The sequence below is a fragment of the Dermacentor variabilis genome, chromosome 8 (genome assembly GCF_050947875.1).
Source record: "Dermacentor variabilis isolate Ectoservices chromosome 8, ASM5094787v1, whole genome shotgun sequence".
NCBI classification, from domain to species: Eukaryota; Metazoa; Arthropoda; class Arachnida; order Ixodida; family Ixodidae; genus Dermacentor; species Dermacentor variabilis.
In genome coordinates this window covers 20,768,947-20,786,900 of record NC_134575.1, presented here as the reverse complement: position 1 = coordinate 20,786,900, position 17,954 = coordinate 20,768,947, and the positions used below count along the sequence as shown (strand labels likewise).

Below are 17,954 nucleotides of genomic sequence, written 5' to 3'. Positions count from 1 at the left end.
GGCGCACCACTGGACTGGTAGCTAAACGTTTCGACACTTGGTTTGGAAGCATGGCACTGCTTCTTGTGACCTGTGACGTTCGTTTGTCATTCGTGGGTTTTAGGCTAAATAACTAAGGTTTACATTTTACAGGCACCATTGTCAGTGCGTAGATTTATACTTATGGCTAATACATGTGCAATAAAAATTACTTACGCGGCCTCCTAAGTTTAAGCTCGCAAGCCTCACTTTTTCCGCCCCGCCTAGTGTCGTCATTTACAGCAATATAATTCGCAATAATGGTGATTTAGCTGCTTATGTCCGCTTATGTCCGATTTAGCTGCTTATGTCCGGCTAAGGTAGATTTTATTTTTGCTGTATGCAAGACAGGTATCCTTTTGGGGATTTGGCAACACGCAAAATATGCATATTCTCGGGATCTACATGCCAAAATCAAGATATGACTAACGCCGACGATAGGTGCAGGATGCCCAAGTAATTTCGGCCACCTGGGTTTCTGCAACGTGCATCTATATCGAAGTAAACCATCGCGTTTTCTTTTTAACATCAGAATGTAGCTGCCTTGGTCATTGGTCCTATGTTTATTTACACTGAAATAATCAGCTCTCCTAAAAGAATCAGTTCATTTCTTATGTTACCTTTTGCATATCCGTTTTGAATGAGCTAATACTTTGCTATTACCACCAATTCATCAAAAAACAGATTGAGGCTAACCTCAAAGATAAGGAATAGAATACGAGACAGAGGCATGAAGGTACCATAATACCCCGACTCCTTGATGCGTGGAGAGGCAACACATTTATTCAGAGTTCGCTATTTGTCTGATCAAACACATGAAGAATCCTTATTTTGCACAACGGCGTACAGGCCAGTAATGTGCAGTGGCATTTCTGATGGCTCACGCGACCATGTATTGCGTGAAAGAATGGCTTATCCTGGTTTATATCCAGTGTTACGTCGACCTGCAGGAAAAGTGCAATAGGTTGAAACTACGTAATTATGTTAATGGCAAAACAGACAGACATCGTTAAACACAAATCGCATTGTCCTTTTAATTATTTTGTAGACAACAAAAACAGGCAATTTTCCAAAGCATCTGGCAGTTGCAACATTGCCTTTTTGAAAGAATACGTACATTGTACAGATGCTTACATTTACTCTTTTTGATCACCTGATTACCGACCTGAATGCGATAAAACCTTGCATTGAGCGAAATCTTTAACTACAATCTGTGTTCATGAGCATACACTACCAGAAGTCCATGGTAACAATAAAACTCAAACAGCGCTAAACGACAGGACCAGAATGAGGAGGAGACAAACACGGCGCTGATGTTTGTCTCCTCCTCATTCTGGTCCTGTCGTTTAGCGCTGTTTGAATTTTATTGTTACCATGCAACACCAACTCGCCCAATCCGCTGCCCTTCTGCAGAAGTACATGGTAGATACTTGCTGTTGAATTTGAAAAATAAAGTTATTGCCCTATATGTGTTGCGATGATGTTTTTGCAGTAAGGATGATGTCAGTTGGTCGAACATAATGATGGTTGTCTTGTGGCCTAGTTTTAACGTACATGCTATATTTGCAGATTTAAAGTAAAACACTAAACCACCAATATAAATTGCTTTTTGCAGTCAACCACATTGCAATACCTGTTGTACGAACTCACCGGTTTAATCGAAATATTTTAGGTGATGCACATGGGGTGGTGTCCCCCCCCCATATAGCCATATGCTATACTTTCACATCGAGATGGTGTTATGTCGGAAATAGAGCAACAAATTTGTCATATGCATATCAGGCACAAAATGGGGAGACTGGATGCAATCAATGACTGTATTTTACATTTCAATTGCTAGTCATGCGATCACCTACTCATGGCAAGATATTCATGTGCTGCCTCAGTACAACCAGAAACTTTACAAATTCATGGGCCGGCACTCTCAAAATATGTCTTGGTTTGCTTCGAGCCAAACAAATTGATCTTCTATTAGGGAAAGCAAGCCAACCTATAGTGCCTTCTTTTTGCATTCAAGAAATCTACCTACACTTCCGCAGACTACCGGCTTGACGCAAGGATAACCGTCTTGAAAAAAAAAAACTTGACAATTATAGACGAGGGCGCGAAGCATTATGATATGAGCACACCACGTTAGTCTGCTCCAGTTTTATCATTTTGGATGCCCTGAATGCTAACATTATCTATGGCAACTCTCCAAACCTAGCGCAAGTTTAATTTCGGGTGCTCAGAATAAATTATGTTGACATCCTATGACGGCGAAATATTAACTCTTAATATAAGCCGTAGGCAACAGTTCCTTACATTTATTTTTCGCAAGTGCTTCCACATCCTACGAAAGTCTGACGGTGGCATTTTACGTACATAAACATATTGTGAGCAAAAGTATCCCATTGTCGCACGAAAATTTAAGAACGTCGGCCTAATCTACTGTTGAGTAAATGCGGCATGAACCATATAAGAAAGTTCTTGCACTGGGCGATAGGTTATCAATATTTACTTAGGGACCGTGCTTGAAAATATAGTTATATATGAAATTTACTGCCACCGCTGTTTATTTCGCTTGCAAACTTCAAAAGTACTACAGACTGCCTGCCTCTAGTCATCAATTAGTTTCTAGTGAATTTAGGCACTCCGAAAACGATGTGGCAATGAATGAAAGAACTTGGCAGAGAGATAAGCGACTATGGTCCATATTTTGAATATCATTATTACTACTGAATATTAGATATTAAATGCAAATCCATTTTTATCAAGACCATGACAACAACTTCATTAAGCCATATGGTTAGACGACCAGGAAAATTCCCCTTTCCATTTCAATCTTCATCCAATATCGCTGTGCATATTACCAACGGATTCATCACACCTTTCATACGTTCGCACATCGACTTCGCTTAGAAACCCACGAGGAATAAAGCTTGCAGAGTCCAAGAAGAGATCTTTGTTGCTTAGATCCTCTCTAACACACCGGATGTGTCTGTTAAACATGTGCTAATTGAGCATTGTCAATACTACTGCCTAGGACAGCCGCTGCAACAGAGTGAATATGCACCCTTTAACTGCAGACAAAGTCCACGTGTCTCTAGGCATTAAAAAAACAATATCCCAGATGTCTTCGTCACGTTCTCAAAGATAGCGATTTTATGCGGCCTCATTCAAAGGTTATTGCTTGTGAACACGTTCACTATGTGACTTTATGCATTGCTGTGACAACTTTCATAATTTTTGACGTTATTTATTCTTCGCTGTGTTTTCCTATTTGGTGCCCTGACATTCCAGGCCCAGACTGCTTTGGTAACGCTCGATTGCGACTTAATCATGGCAAGCCGCAGATGCAACGCGTTTTATATTCTATAGGGGGCTAGGCTGCCATAGGTATTAATGTTCGCTATTTCGTGCTACTTTTGGTTTATCTTTCTTTTTCCCTGATTTAAATTTTTCTACATTGTTGCGTAATGTCCTAAGTCCCTGGATATTTTTGCTAATGATTGGCACAGGCAGCCAATTTTGCCACTTGCTCATCACCTAATAAGCAAAACGAAGGCTAGTATAGTGTCAAATGTAATATGTGTTACTCATTGCAGTAACACAATGGCTTTAGGAGTCATAAACAATAGCACTTTATATTTTAAAAAGCCATGAAGAAATGGAGCAGTGTCTGTACACAACAAAGAAAAATTAAGCATGAAAGCTGCTGGAAATACGCAATGAAATACGGGGTAAGAAGAAGAAAATGTGAAAATCAATCAGTGCACCTTTCAGTTCTACTATATATGTGCGTGCTTAACGCCTACAGATATACTGCCTGCACTTTTTAGTCTATTGGTGAAGAGCGAGACAAGAAGTGAAATGAGTCCAGGATGGTTGAATAACAAAATTAGGCTGCAATTTCGTACTCTTAACTTTATAAGTAGAACACTGCTGTTTAAATCATGTACGTATGGCAACTTCGCACCACATTCACACATGTGACATGGCAGCCACAGAAGGAATGAAATTTTTTTGTAAAAAAGAAAAGAGCTTTTGCTTACCGAGCCCATCTGGGCGACGTGGTGTTGTAGAAGGAGGTCGACGAGTGGTGGTTGGGGGACGGTATACAAACACCCTTGCCTCTACATTTACTTTATGGTGTTTGGAAAGAACAGTCACCCCGCCAGATTCGTTGATTTTGCACAGAACGGCGACAAGTGTCAAAAGAACCAGAAAAAAATTCACGCTGTATGCCTTGGTCATCATAAGGCTGTGTAGAGGAAGATGTGCTTAGCTTCTCTGTGTCATGCCTTTATATATTTATTGCATCACAATGCACAAAGAGAAAGTTGTGTCACTTTAGCACTTTTTTATGTAAATCCAAATATTCTTTTAGCATCATTGTATTGCATCTTAAGTATACTGCATTTCTCAGAACAGAGACAGCTTGTACAGTTGTATAGCATGAATGACGTAAATGTGCGAGAGGAAAAGTGCCACTCGGTAAAATTTCCATGTGCTCGATGGAGATGTGCTATTCATGATTGTATTGCTCTTAGTAGCACACTCACATAAGTGAAAAAAGAACATATGAAACGAAAACTGCACCTACTTGTGTCACGTACGGCCTATTTTTGTTGTTAATATATGTTCCTTCCTTAGTTCTGCGGTCAGTGTAATAGTAAACGCAACACAACAATCACTGGGAACCAGCTAGCCCTGTCCATTGCTTTACTGAACCGTTATGGTAATTCACGGGAAAGCATATAGCTACTGAAGCATATTCGCTTTTGTGTCAGCGTAATGCCGAATAGTTACTAATAGGTCACCGTTCGTCCATTTTAAGAGTCGGCAAAGTACTCATCTCGAACGAATTATCCTCAAAGTATAATCTTTATACCATGTAAAGAATAGCACACCAGCAGGCTGTGGACGGGCAGAAGAAACGGACGTAAGCACTGTGCTCAACCCCACTCTCCCCCCAGATGTATCACCCTAGATTGAGAGAATCTAAGGGTATTATGAATAACTAAAATAGTCATTATGCAATATTGCTTTAGACGCTCCTATTGGCCAATATTCGACCACAACTAGGACAAGCTCAATTCTTCCTTTCGTTGTTTGGCATATTTATTGGCGTAGTGTAGTGGCAAATGAGAGAGCGCCGGTGTCTCTAATTTCGTCAAGAATTACGTACATCGCTTCCATTGTACGAATGATACATTGGGAACACTACTTGCTGGTGTCGTGGCCATGGCGTCTCACTAATTTCAGTTATTCTTAGCATTCAAATATATTCAGACCACGCTAAAATTAAAGTCGCACCACACATACGTACGCGCGTGCTCACTCCTGACCCCTCCTGGTTACTCGCCTAGGCAGACATCACTTTGTAATGAGATATTGCAGCACTTCAAAATGCGCAATGCCGATGTGGTTACTATCCGTTGGTAAACCTTGTGCAGCACAAAGCCGGTCCTCCTTAGTATCACCGCTAGACATGCGCACATTAATACGAGTGCTCACTTCAGCCCTTTTATCAACAAAGCAAACGTTGCGCTGTACTGCCTATATTCATTACAGTTATCCTCTACAACTACTTGTCGCGTAGCCTCTCGCGGGGTGCCATGATTAGTCCGCTCGTTGAGCTCTACTGCACCTTAAGCTGACTGAAGAAGTCAAGTCCAAGTTTTTTAAAGTCCGCACTGTCAATTTCGACATTTTCAGCTCCATGGCTTTTTGCACACGACACCGCATTGAACCAGTGCTCTGAGACTATTTATTCGACGTACGTGACCACTGAAATGATTCATTCGGCATCACGCCCTCATCATGCTGTCTCGAAGGTGAGCTTCTGAACATCTGTAATGCCGTAACGTCTGTATGACGTCCCGCCATACATATGTTACGTGGTTTTCATAGCCGCACTTCAGAAATGCGGTCAACTGAACCACGGGCCGAACGCTGTCGACCTCTGGCGACAGCAGTCACTAGTTATAGACAAAAATACATCCTTCTGTTTTAGACATCACACCTCGTGTTCGAAATTCTGAAGGAACTACCCGGTGCTATAGTTTCTACTGGGACGCCGTCTGTACGGCGGTGGGCTCTGTGGCACCACTGAAGTTCCGCAACCACAACCGCATGAGCGGGAAAAAGAAAACTATGGGGTCCATGTATCTCGACATGTTGACATCCCCTTGTCCACGATAGAAAAAACGAACGAGTGCGTGAGCGAGCGAGGGAAAAAGCAAGGGAGTGAGCATGCGAGAACAAAGAAAAGCGAGCAAATAAGTGAACAAGTGAGGGTTGGAGACACAACCAGCAGGCCCAAGCGGGCAGTGGTGGCCAAATAAATGCTCTCGTAAGAGAAATAATTATAGATTACTAGATTTATTACTATACTACTAATAATAATTTACTAGATTAACCTTACAAAGCTCGAACACCATTCCAGGATAAAAAAAATTAAAGTACTTGTTCACATTTATTTGTGGTCATGGAATATTGTTACGAAGAAAACTGTCGAAATTATAATTTCATAGAACGAATATTGTGGTTTAATGAGTTGGTTGATTTTCTGAACTATTCATAACTGAAAGCACCCTCAAACATACCAGAAATGGTATGTGAACTTCACATGGAATTCCAGCGCCTAAACCTGAGTTTTTTAGGCATCAAATTCAGCCTATCAAAATGAAACGTTGGGCTTCTTGGGGCTAACGCCGCGCACTTCAAGCTGTATGTATATATATATATATATATATATAAACGAGACGAAAGGGAGTGGGTTCGGTTCCCACCTGCGGAAAGTTGTTTTTTCATCCACTTTAATTGCCATTAATTTATCGTTGCTTCATTCCATTTATTAAGCACAACTATTTTCCCCTATGTTGTACTTGGTGTCAGTGTTTGTTGGCTTTTCATGATATGACTATATATATATATATATATATATATATATATATATATATATATATATATATATATATATATATGTGTGTGTGTGTGTTTGTGTGTGTTTGTGTAGAGAGAGAGCGATAGAGAGAGAGAGCAATATTGGAAGGCAGGGATGTTAACCTGTCAAGAGTCTGGTTGGCAACCCTACACTGGGGAAGAGAGAAGGTACAGAGACGTGTACCGACAGTACTTAAATTCAAGCCGCTCGCGCGAACCAGACGTTCTCAGAAAACACAAAAGTGCCTTCACTGCCTTCTGAGCCGATGATCGGTTGGGACAGTATTCTTGTACTGTCTACCCGCCGTGGTTGCTCAGTGGCTATGGGGTTGGGCTGCCATCAGGATGTAAATAAAAAGCGCTAAGGCTGCATATGCAGTGGTCTTGCAGTGACAGGGCTAAGTAAAAGTCAAAACTTTCACTTCTTAAGAGATTTGAAAAAAAAAAAATCACTCACTTTCATCCCCCGCCAATGGCCATGACATTTTCTCCAACTTACGCTATTTCCTGCGCTTTCCTTTTCATATGGATAATTGCATCGTGCTATGGGGAAAATTCGCTCGAAGTTCCTGACCAGGCAATCCTCCAGATCCCTGCATTGTGTAATGAAAAATTGACTCGTAGAACTCTAGCACTTCTCTTCGTATAAAATAAATTGGGCAGAAGGTTAAAAGTAATATTGAAATGAAAACGGAGCTCTTTAGAAAACAGGAGCCTCAGAACTTAGAAATATGCAGCTATAAAGGAACTACACCGAAAAACATTCGCTAGGTAATTAATTAGCTGCAGTAAAACGCCTGTATATTTTTTAAATATTTTCGATACGCCAATCGAAAACTTCACCACTGTTATATCTAACAAAATATTTCGTGTATTAGTCACATCAAATATAATAAGTGTCTCAACTCCGGATGTTACTTAAAGAAATAGTTCTTTTTCCGGCTACTTGGTGTTTGCCTACCGACATAATGCGGCGTGAAGGTAGAATTACAAACAATAGACGCAAATACACGTCACAGGTGTTATTACAAGTTTAGTTCAAAAACAGCGAGATAGAGTATATATAGTGTTTCCAACGCGCAGGCGCACCCGCCAATACCAATAGCGATTATCACGTCTATTAAGATCATTTGGTAGATATAAAGAAAGTAAGCTACGGGCTGTACAAAACAACAGAAGTCGGGCTTACACAAACATCACTTTTTCCTGGTATGCAAGACGCTTCTAATAGCTCACATGCCGTTTTATCTTTATTTGTGCCCAGTATCTTTGAGTGTTAATATCGCGGCTTAAAGGGCAGGCTTTAGTGTGCGTTGGAAGATGTGCAGGGAAGTCCTTCTTTAGGTTATTAGCATGCTCCCTCGTTTGGTCACTGACACAGCGGCCTCTCGTCCAGCAAATAACTTTCATAAGGCAGGGGTATTTCATCAGCAAAATACACACTTTCATTGGACTACGTACTGAGCACCTTCAGTCAGCTGGTCAACTTGTATTATTTATTGAAATCGCTACCTGCAGTATTGATGCCATTGAAAGTTATAGAATTCTTAAGACAGCTTTTTGCAGTTTTTAACAAATGCAGAACAAAAATATTTTATAACATTGAATTCCTTGAGAAGTCTACCAGCCTCCGTTACCAACGCAACTCCTGGTGCAGTACGTACAACATGAATATAGAGAACACTCATAGGCATGATATGGTGTTTCTCATCGATCTTGCTCTTCACCTACTTTCGGTGACGCGGAGACCTACGAACAGAGCTAGGTGAGATATTTCAGAGAAACTTCGGTTGTTCGCCTTAAAATTCTATTCATGTGACATTGTATTCAAAGTGCTTTGGTAAGAGTGGATGAACACGGATTTCGCGTCCTTTCGATGCAAGCGCTGTATTGCACACAATGGTTGGACGTCATGAGCATGATGAAAAATAAGCCTTTGTAAAAATTGCCTCTTTTAGCGCTGGAGCTTTCCAAACTCGCAAATTGCACTTGCACTGCTTTCACAGTTACAAGTTGCCTCACAGTTCATACAGATGCAGCAGCTTGCTCCATCTAGCCCAAGTGAAATTTTCAAGAAATCGCTAAATTTCACACAACCAATAACCCTGAAATGTTCATAGTTCTCACTGCAACAAAAGTAAAGCTTTTCAGATGACGCCGTTGTTCGGCACCAATGTAGATAAAGTTAACAATGCACTCTACTGCAAAAGGCAGTACTCCTAATGCGAGAGATGATCGTAATTATAAACACACATCGCCTAGCCCATGAAATTTTCCGTACAGACAGTTCTATTTTTCTCAGATGAGAGTTGTTGCAAAGTGACATGTTGGCGGCTTTTTTTTTATAACGTTAGCCTTCAGAGTGGCTGTCGTACGTTCTGTACGTTCAGCAGGTCTTCAACTACTTAGAATTTCTTCCGCAGGCCTGTTTATAAGTTAAAATAATTATAAAGTTAATCTCTTTTACACATGTAGCGGGCTGTGAGGTTAATAAGCAGCACAATTTACCACCTAACAACCAGCAACCTAATGATACTGCTTGCAAACGTAGGCAAAGTGTAGGTGTTGGAGTCATGGCAAAAAGGCAACTTTCAAAATAATTTTCTGGTGCATTCGCACGGCATCTGCTTTCTTCGTTTGGTTTTGAGCTGCGAGAACAGGGCCTCTTGGAAAACATTCGACCTTCCACTTGGCAGAACCTGAATAAATTCAGAAACACTGCGAAGCTGCTAGGGAAACCAGATGTCCTAGCGGGATTCAAAGTCCTCGAAGTACATTTCCCAGAAATCACTTTCAAAATAATAATCAAATGGCTTCAAAATTGGATGACATTGCCTCTCAAATCTCGGGCCGCAATTTTCTTTATATACAGTAGCATAGGGCTTACAGATAGTTATTTCACTGCGGCGCGACCTTCTGTATACATGCGTCTTCATGGTGGGCTAAAGCTACCTAGAGGGGAGTCGGGGTGGCAAGAGAGCCTGAGCCCCCGAGGCCATGCGCAAACGCTTTCTATTATTTACTTTTCTTTCCGAAGATATGGCCGCTACTTCCGTTTCTGACATTCGCGGTGCTCGCTCGATGCGAATTCGCGAATTCGCGACAGCTCGCTTTTAAAGCAAAGACCACTGTGCGAACCCCTTTATGTCTCTCTTGTTGAAGGTGGCTGCCGCATGCTGCGGCTTCTTTTGCTGATCGGGCGTTCAAGCCGAATTCTTCACACTTGGTTGGATGAGTGGATGGATGTATACTACGCGAGTTCCCTTTAAAATGTGGTGGTCGGTTGCGCCACCAAACAGTTGTTCTTATGCTGCTTCTTTCCCTATCTATGTTTAGAAAAAAATACAGAGAAATACTTGCCAACATCAAGCTTTCTGTACGCCTACTGGGAACTTTGGTGTCTGTTCTGCTCCGTTGTCTGTGCTCGTCCTACTTTGTTGCCACCAAACTTACGATCGCATTTTGGTGTAAAGGAACCAAATGGCACAATGAGCGAAAAAGCTGGCATTATTCTTTTCGACAAACTAGAAACGGCTCCTAAATTATCTTTGGCTTCGACGCGAAGTTGTGCCGACGCAGCGGTTGCATGAGGGGAAAGGGCATCGCCGCGACGGCACGTCACGCTAGGGCTCGGGTGTCTGCACTCTCCACGCGTTCCACGTCGGCGCAAGCTCTCTCCTGCGTTCTGCGTGCCAGTAATCGCTATTGTGACGAAGAAGATCGGCAGGCTGAAAAGCCTCGTTGCCATCGCATGGCTCGCACCCAGTTCGTTCGCTGGCCGCGCGCTACCTGCTGGGGCTGAGTTTGTCGCTGCTGCTCTACGAGCCGAATAAACCCCCCTTACAATAGGTGGAGGTGCGGGGTACAGTTGGGAAACTAGAAATCAATGCTGCATGCAGGTGCGTCGCGCGTGCACATAACCAACAAATGATGAAAACAAGTTGCCAAACTTTGGTTATGCTGTCGTCGCCTCCAGCATCATTTCCAGTTTCTTGCCACTGGTGTCAAACAATGCGCTTGAAGAACGGAGAACCGTAGGATGCGATGATTTACGTTATAGGCAAGCCGCCTTCAGTGTACCTCAATTTGCTAATACAATGCAAATAATTCTTCCTTGAGAGGCGTTATCCCTGAAGTTGAGTGGCAAAAGTACATGAGTTCGTTTGCCTGCTCACTTAGCGTACCATAAACCATCGTCCCTCTATATACTCGAAATTTGTAATGTAGATTTGAGGCGGTTCAGGACATCAGCAAGGAACATATACGGGAAAGTTCTACAAAATTATTTGACAGCACGAATTAACCAAGCAAACTTACGATGGTGTTGTACGGAATGTTAAAGAAGATGGATCAAAGTTGGTATTTTTTAGGGTCAATGAAGCCGTGATTTAAAGTTAGCGAAGTGGTAATGTTGTGGTTTAGAGAAAAAAAATCCGCTTTGTAGACTGTTTTATGACACAAGTACCTGGGCCACGGAAATGGAACTTAGCAGAATACCTTTATTTAGTGAATCATCTTTATCATCATCATCTCATTTTTATGTCCGCTGTAGGACTAAGATCCCCTCCCAGTGATACCCGTTGTCCTCTCTGGCGCTAGCTCGTTCTAACTTACTCCTGCAGATTTCCTAATTTCATCAACCACCTAATTTTCTGGCGCCTTGGGGAGCGCTTCGCTTCCCTTGAAACCCTTTCTGTAACTCTCATAGACCGCGGGTTATCTGCCCTTAGTATTACAAGGCCGAACCAGCTCCATCTTTTCTCTAAAGACGAACTAGATATCGGTTGTCGTCATTTATTATCTGATCCACACCGCTATTTTTCTGTCACTTACCGTTACACCTAAAATTTTCCGTCCCAACGCTCTTTGTACGGTTCTTAAGTTGTTCTCAAGCTTTTTTCTTAACCTATTAGTTATTGCCCTTATGTTAGCACCGCTAGAATGCAATAACTGCAATAACAGTAGAATTTATTTTTCAACGACAGTGGTAAGCTTCGAGACAGGATTTGTTATAGCTTGCTGTATAGATTGCAACCTATTTTTATTCTTGTGTAAATGTCCTTCTCATGATTAGCTTCCCCTGTTACTAACTCAGCTAGATAGACGTACTCCTGCACAGATTCTTGAGAATAACTGGCGATAATGAGTGGTTACCGTGCAACGCGGTCTAATATTTGTCCTTTTCTGCTTATTATCTTGAACCTTACCCTTACAATTTCTCGGTTATGGTCCTCAATCACTGGTGGCAATTCATCTGCAGTGTTGTTGAAAAGTCTGCAAACCGAAGGTTGTTTGATATTCGCCGTTGGTCCTCAGCCCTAAGCCTTGCCAGTCCAGAAGCTTGAATGCTTTTTCTCCATGCCTGAGCCCCTCTGGACAAATAATTCTCTGCTTTTCCTCAATAGCCTCAATAACTTAAGGCCCATCTCCCTCACTTCATGCGTAGGCAAGGTGATGGAACACGCCTTCTTAGCACGCATCAACAGTCACCTCGAGGACAACTCTCTCTATCCCCACGCCATCATTGGATTTCGCCCCCATTTTTCTACTCAAGACGCTATGTTGCAGCTCAAACATCAAGTGCTAAACGATCGTTCCCGTAACATGAAAGCCATCCTCAGACTCGACCTCACTCAAGCCTTTGATAACATTTCCCATGCATCTATCCTTGACCAGGTCTCCAACCTCCACCTGGGAGAGGGAGCATACAATTACATACGTGACTTTCTCTCCAATCGCATGGCTACCCTCTCGGCCGGAGATTTACGATCAGACCAGCTTCCCCTTGGCAGCAAAGGCACCCCGCAAGGTTCAGTTATCTCTCCCATGCTCTTTAACTTAGTCATGATTGGCCTTGCCAAGCAACTACAGCAAGTCGACAATATCAACCATACCATCTACGCCGACGACATCACCATCTGGTGGTACCGAGGCAGTGATGGTCAAGTGGAATCAGCCCTCCAAACGGCGATTGGCACGGTTGAAGCCTATCTCCAAGGGACCGGACTGCGCTGTTCGCCGGCTAAATCGGAGCTTCTGCTATACAAGCCCATTCAGCGGGGTCGCCCTCCCAAACACCAATCTGATCACCGACCCTGTGACGCTATCACCCTACGCCTTCAACATGGCAGTCCTATCCTACGCGTCCCTAGAATCCGGGTTCTCGGTCTCACCATCTCTACCAACGGCTCCAACGCCTTGGCTCTCAACAAGAGCTGTGCCCAATCTCAAAACACCCTACGACTTCTTAAACGTATATCTAACCGACGAGGAGGACTCAAAGAAGAAAGCCTTCTCCGACTCGTCCAATCCTTTGTCATATGCCACATTACCTACGTTGCTGCGTACCTCGACTGGTACCGGGCTGAGCAAAACAAGCTCGACACCCTCATACATACAGGGGTCTACAAGCAAGCACTTGGGCTCCCGCATTGCACCAGCGCTGAACTCTTCAACCAACTGGGAGTTCACAACAACCTTTCCGAACTCATTGAAGCCAAACAACGCTCTCAGCTTGAACGGCTCATCCTTACTGAAACGGGGCGCTTTATTCTGTCCACGCTTGGCTTCACCTACCATCAGCACCAGGGCCCCAAACAACCGATCCCGACCGACATCGGTAGCTGGATCTACATAGACCCTATCCCTAGAAATATGCACCCTGAATATAACAGGGCCCGGCGCCAAGCTCGGGCCGGAGCTATCATAAAAGCCCTTGCTTACGTACCTGGCGTCACATTTGTTGATGCAGCCCAATACTCCCATGGCACACGATTTGTGGCCGTCGCCACACGCGATGGAGCCCAACACCACGCCTGCAGCGTGACTACCCCCACTGCCGAGACGGCTGAAGAAGTGGCCATCGCCCTGGCCACTTTAGATCCCAGCTGTCACACCATAGTGTGTGACTCTCGCTCAGCCGTTACTAACTTCAGCAAAGGCCGTATTTCTCCCCAAGCTCTTCGGATCCTCTGCCAGGCACCACACTCTAAAGACAGCATAATCTCCGTAACATGGATCCCGGCCCATGCGGGCCCTGTCCACCCACACCTCCCCAATCTCAACGAGGTCACCCACTCCATTGCGCGAGGCCTAGTCAACCGCGCCGGAGTCACTGGAGATGAGTTGGACACCAGGGACAGTCTGACAACTTATAACGATGTCGTTAAGGCCCTTTACCTCAGTCGCCGAATCTTCCCCCCGCCTCACCCAAAGTTCAGCCGGGCGCAGGCTACCACCCTGCGTCTACTACAAACAAACACGTACCTTTCATCCGCCCGCCTCCACCTTATATTTCCGGACGTCTACACTACTCCCAACTGCCGGTGCTGTGGAATTCACCCGGCTACGCTTCCGCATATGCTATGGGAGTGCCCAGCACAGTACACACAGACTAACATCACGACTCTCTCGTCGAGGATGCATGGGGCTCTGCGGAGCTCCGCTCTCGACGACCAAACCTGGGCGACCCAGCACGCCCGCGAGGCGGCGGCGAGGCAAGCCCTCGACGTCCCTTCGTGGGAGGCTTAGGCCCGGCCATCATAAAGTGATGGTTCTACAATAAATGTTTATTCCTCCTCCTCTTGTGGAGAACCAACACAGCTGCGGAGTCTTTGCAGTTATTTCCGAAGTTATTCACATATGGCTCCATCGGCTACCAACAACAAAATTAGAGCATCCTGAATTTTTTAGCCGTTCTGAGGACTAATAATTAATCGTGTAACTTGTTGCTTGCTGTGTTGATATTATAATTTGCATTCTTTAGAAAGTTCATCCAGCTTGCGGTCTGTTTGTGTATTTGTGTCGGCACCCAAGTAGGGCGACTGGAGAGTCCATGCTTTCGCGTGTAAAGCATCGTGATGATGTGATTAAGATGGCTCAGCATCAATCGTCGGGCAACCTGGGTGACTGTGTGTGTGTCCTTTGGCATGGCCTGCGCTTCAATGATCAGCTTTGACGCGAACCTGGGTCACAGGTTATGGCCCAAAGGATTATGCGCCGCTATTTCTTAAACTACTGTGACGCAATGTTGCGTCACCAATTATGGTAACTGGGTACGTGCCGCTTTTTCTAATGATTGCCATATAAAACCTCTAAGATTGTTTACACAACTGCCTCGTATTCAGAAAACGGAACACACTCTAAGCTGAGTCTGTACTACAACCATTAAAATACAGGTGCTTCCCGTATACAGAAAACGAAAAACTCTTGTGCTGAATCTGTACTATATCACTTAAAGTACAGGTGCTTCCCGTATTTCTTCTTAAAGAGCAGATTCATTATTTGGTGAATGTATCATTAGGTACAAAATTGCTTGGGACAGACGAGCGTCGACCGAATTTTATTGCTAGGATGTCTGCTGTGATCAGCCGTCCTGCTTTCATGTGCGTACCAGCGGTCTTGAGCGCAGAGATGCAATTTCGTCGATGCTTGCACTTCCAGGGTACTTTTGTCCACGGTAGTACCTACCCTTTAATGCACATTTTGTGAAGGAAGCTCATAACCAAGGCAGCAGGTCACCATTGAGAAAATTGCCTTGCCAACACAATGACGTAGCTGAAAACATAATCCACTTTGCTTTTGGGATATGAACAAATTGTATAACATATATACAAAAAGGTGCAACATTTTCATCTTAAAGATCTTTATATCGCAGAGGTAACTTTATTATCTTCAATCACTCGTCGTGCCCTTCTTGCTGGTGAAATTTGTTTTTGACCCCGAACGCCTTGCAAGAATAAACTTGCTTCTGTTAGGAGAAACAAATAGTATTCGTGAATTGCCATCCTGAAGAAAGCGAAAAAAAAGGATAATCACAGAACAGAAATAAGTAGTAACGTCTTTGTTAGAAAAACATGTACGTAGACGAACATCGTTTGAACAAGAGATGTTGCTGTAGCCGACATTTCAACAAAGGTGCTTGTCATCAGTGTGGGAAATGTTTTCCTTTGCAGAGTTTTTTGTGCGTAGCTCACTGGCCCGTACCCTCACAGGGGAAGAAGCTGCTGAAAAAAATTAGGTCAAATTAAGCCAAACTGTTAAAATAAAGGCAGGAAGGGTGTAGAACAATATATGTATGAATTTTGTGTTTTGCGTTCATTCTATGTGTCTTCACCCAATTTTAATATCTTTATTAGTACAATAGCACTGCTGCACCAGAATACCAGTGTTCGTGCACGTTCTCTTCACTTTTGGATAATTCCGCGTTTCCGCACTTTTTACAAACTGCAGTCTTTGAAATATAATCTTCCGTTAATCATAGATAAATACAAAGATATAGTGAAGCCCACACTAGCATTACTTCAACAACTCTTTTCTTTAAAAAATATCATACTTACCACTATTGTCGTGAAGCTACGTACATTCATAATTCTTCTTTCTTTCTTTAACGGAAGCTAAATACTCCTGTGTGTGCTTGTATTTCACAGTGTAGTGTTTTTCGAATGTGATATCTTTTCTTGATGTATTATATGTGTTTCTGTGTATGCATATGTGAATTCATATATATACATGCATGGGGGCGTATATATATGTGTGTGTATGTATATGTATATATGTGTATACGCTACTTTCCCTCTTTCTTGCATTATATTTGACTTATTGACTTTCAGCATACTATTGCTGAAATCTGGTAGAGTTGGTTGATGCCATTAGGAAACATAGTTGCTACACTATAAGCTGAAACAGACGGAATGCACAGGGTAGAAACTGCACGAGAACTGGTTTTACTACACAAGTGTGATTATATGCATGTATGAAAAGCTCACATTTGCTTCAAAATTTTACTACACGTGAGATATGAGATGCATCACCCATTTTATTATGCATGTGCAGCACATCTTGTTCTCATGTGTAGTAAAATTTTGAAGCAAATGTGAGCGTTTCATACATGCGTGTGAATAGTGATTGTAGCCAGGGTGATATCTTTCGGCAGAATTTGCTTAGCGAGCCCGAAATTCACCGCAGGGAGATACGTGCGATTGTCTGTGACCCTCACTATTGTATGCGGAAGGGTAACGTTGTGGGTGAGAACGATGGCAGTTATGGAAGCGGAGATGTAATCACCATCGGGAACTGGCGTAGAAGGCGACATCTCGATGTATGTGAAGACCTGTGGTGAAACGTGAACAAAATCAGTCGGTCTTAGGCGAATTTCGTGTGGTGTCGGAGGAACGTCCAGCAGAGGCAGGTCAAGACGTACAGTACTTGAGGAACAATGGATGAGCGCTAAATTAGCGGAGAGGAAGTCTAGGCCTAGTATGAGGTCATGGGGGCATTGGCCAAGCACAGTGAAAAGTACAACAGTATGGCGGCCGGGAATGCTCAAACGTGCAGTACACATTCCGACCACGGTCACCGTGCTACCATCGGCGATTCGTACGAACCGAGTAACTGAAGGCGTAACAATTTTCTTTAAATGGCGGCGTAGGCGGCTGGTCATAATCAACATGTGTGCTCCGGTATCTATGAGTGCTGTGACGGGTGTGCCATCATCTTGGACGTCAGGAAGGTTATTTCTCGTAAACAGCGCCAAAGAAGGATTTTGCGGCGAATGCCACATTGCAGCACCACCTCGAGATGCGGCATTCCCTAGTTTTCCTGGCGGCGGCGAGCGGTGAAGCTGGGGGGGGGGGCGTGGCTGACGACGTTGAGGCGAGGGCAAGCGAGCATAACGGCGAGTCGACGTAGTGGCGTGGCAAGCGTCATAGAAGCGGCGGGGTGAAGAACTTCGGGGCGAACTTGCATTCCGGAAGGCGTTTCGAGGAGGGGACGGCCAACGGCTCCAGCAGTGATGGGAAACGTGACCGATTCGGCCGCAGCAGAAACAGCTCGGTCTGTCGTGAGGTGTAGGCCAGTCCGATGGATTCCTGGTAGTGTAGGGTTAACGGAAACTGTGAGGTGGACAGCGATATGACCGAGGCATAGGAGCAGGGCGGGTGTCAGGGCGTCTCAAAGAGCAGGAGCTGGGAAGTCCCATATTAGCGATTTCCTCGCGAACCACGGAC

The 17,954-nt window shown here is 43.8% G+C and overlaps 1 long non-coding RNA gene across 1 annotated transcript; it reads right to left on the bottom strand.

Moving 5' to 3' along the window:
- Positions 1 to 779: 779 nt before the first annotated feature.
- On the bottom strand, positions 780 to 4,306 carry LOC142590939 (uncharacterized). Its single transcript, XR_012830276.1, has 2 exons — positions 4,053 to 4,306; positions 780 to 962 (listed from the first exon to the last, which is right to left on the bottom strand). It is a non-coding gene; the product is annotated as an uncharacterized LOC142590939 (long non-coding RNA).
- Between the last annotated feature and the right edge of the window lie 13,648 nt (positions 4,307 to 17,954).